This window comes from Ursus maritimus, unplaced genomic scaffold, assembly GCF_017311325.1.
Source record: "Ursus maritimus isolate PB19 unplaced genomic scaffold, ASM1731132v1 scaffold_4, whole genome shotgun sequence".
Classification (NCBI taxonomy): Eukaryota; Metazoa; Chordata; class Mammalia; order Carnivora; family Ursidae; genus Ursus; species Ursus maritimus.
Window position 1 is genome coordinate 79,712,168 of NW_024426552.1, and position 2,640 is coordinate 79,714,807.

The following is a 2,640-nucleotide window of genomic DNA, read 5'->3' on the forward strand; positions in this document are numbered from 1 at the left end:
AAAGCCTTTAGATGTGGAGAAATTGTAATTCTCATGCATTGCTGATGGGAGTGTAGAAGGGTGTAGCCGCTTTGGCAAACAGCTTGGCGGTTGCTCAAAATGTTAAACACAGAGTTACCCTGTGACCCAGCAAATCCCGGAAAGAAATGAAAGCATATGTCTACACAAAATTTGTATGCAAATGTTCATTGCAAAAATGTGTATCTTAATGAAGTTGTTGTATTGTTGTTTTTTTTAAGGGTATTTATTTTTTTAGCAATCTCTACACCCAACAGGAGGCTTGAACTCATGACTCCGAGTTTAAGAGTCACCTCCTCTTCCCACGGAGCCAGCCAGGGATCCCCCAATTGCAGTTGATTTTTATTTTTTTATTTTTATTTTTTTAAAAAGATTTTATTTATTTATTTGACAGAGATAGAGACAGCCAGCGAGAGAGGGAACACAAGCAGGGGGAGTGGGAGAGGAAGAAGCAGGCTCATAGTGGAAGAGCCTGATGTGGGGCTCGATCCCATAACACCGGGATCACGCCCTGAGCCGAAGGCAGACGCTTAACCGCTGTGCCACCCAGGCGCCCCTTTATTTTTTATTTTTTAATGATTTTTTATTATATTATGTTAGTCACCATACAGTACATCCCCGGTTTCCGATGTAAGGCTCGATGATTCATTAGTTGTGTATAACACCCAGTGCACCATACAATACCTGCCCTCCTTACTACCCATCCCCAGCTTATCCCATTCCCCCACCCTCCTCCCCTCTGAAGCCCTCAGTTTGTTTCTCATAGTCCATAGTCTCTCATGTTTCATTCCCCCTTCTGATTACCCCCCCTTTCTTTATCCCTTTCTTCCCCTACCGATCATCCTAGTTCTTATGTTTCATAGATGAGAGAAATCATATGATAATTGTCTTTCTCTGCTTGACTTATTTCACTTAGCATTATCTCCTCCAGTGCTGTCCATGTTGTAGCAAATGTTGAGAACTCGTTCTTTCTGATAGCTGAGTAATATTCCATTGTATATATGGACCACAACTTCTTAATCCAGTCATCTGTTGAAGGGCATCTCGGCTCCTTCCACAATTTAGCTATTGTGGACATTGCTGCTATGAACATTGGGGTGCATATGGCCCTTCTCTTCACTACGTCTGTATCTTTGGGGTAAATACCCAGTAGTGCAATGGCTGGATCATAGGGTAGCTCAATTTTTAACTTTTTAAGGGACCTCCACACTGTTTTCCAGAGTGGCTGTACCAACTTGCATTCCCACCAACAATGTAGGAGGGATCCCCTTTCTCCACATCCTCTCCAACAATTGTTGTTTCTTGCCTTGTCTATTTTTGCCATTCTAACTGGCGTAAGGTGGTATCTCAGTGTGGTTTTGATTTGAATTTCCTTGATGGCTAATGATTTTGAACATTTTTTCATGTGTCTGTTAGCCATTTGTATGTCTTCATTGGAAAAGTGTCTGTTCATATCTTCTGCCCATTTTTTGATTTGTTTATTTGTTTGACCTCTGGTTTTAATTTGGTTACATTTTCCTGTATCTTTAGTTAGCTTTTAGGTGTCCAGTGAATCAGTACTGAGATGTTTTCTTTATTTATTGTTTTTCAATTGAACTTTCACACTACAGCTCTCTGTTATGAAATATAAGTGCTAAGCTTATTTGTTGACAGAATTTTTAATATCCTTTAATTTCCTTGATGGTATTGACTTGTATGATCGTCTGCTAGTTTTTATCATGATGGTTTCCTGGCTTCCTATTTTATGATCCATTTGTTCTAGAAATGCCCACAAATGCCCTTCCTCAAGAGGTATAATCCTGACTGTAAATAGCCCTCATTCCCAAATATAGGAAGAGGCCTCTGGGGGCATCAACGGAGGCAGCCGAAACAAAGAATGTCGCATATATCAGGTTTCAAAAATCAGTTGCTGCGGAGAGTGCTATCCTGTTGACTCTGATTTTGGAAGACTTACTCAGCCTTCACAATGGCAGATTTGGGGATGTTGCCCCTGTAATCAGATCTCAGTTCCTCCAGTGCAAGTGAGCAGGGGATTGTAGTTGGTAAGAGCAATCTTCTACAAATTGGCCTTGGCACAGAGTCAAACCACATGGGTAATAACTTTTATTCTCCAAACGTCTTGAGACTCCTATACTTTGTATGACCATTATGTTTCTCCTTCTATGCTTATAAAATGCCTCATTCATTTGTTCATCCAGATTTGGTGTTCCCCAACTGAGCAGCAGATAATGTCAGAACAGTCATAAATGTGCCTAGAGAAGAATTGTTCACATTATGAAAGGAACAAAAGGAGGAGAAACTGCCCGGGAATTTTCCCTGCTGTTTTGTATTGTAATCATTGCAGATAAGACCCGGTGGAGAATCTGGGCAGTCAAAGTTTGTGTACAGAATGAGTCTGTGTCTTCATGGCTCCAAATGCGGGCAGTCTGTTTTAAAGTAAAAAAACAAAGCAAGAAACAAAGCCCCATAATATTGGGTATAATAGCTCGGAAAACTTTTCTGTGACTGTATACTGCTTGTACAATGTTAACTTTTTTTTTTCTTTTTTTTACTTTAAGTAGGCTCCACACCCAGCGTGGAGCCCAACATGGGGCTTGAACTCATGACCCTGAGATCAAGACC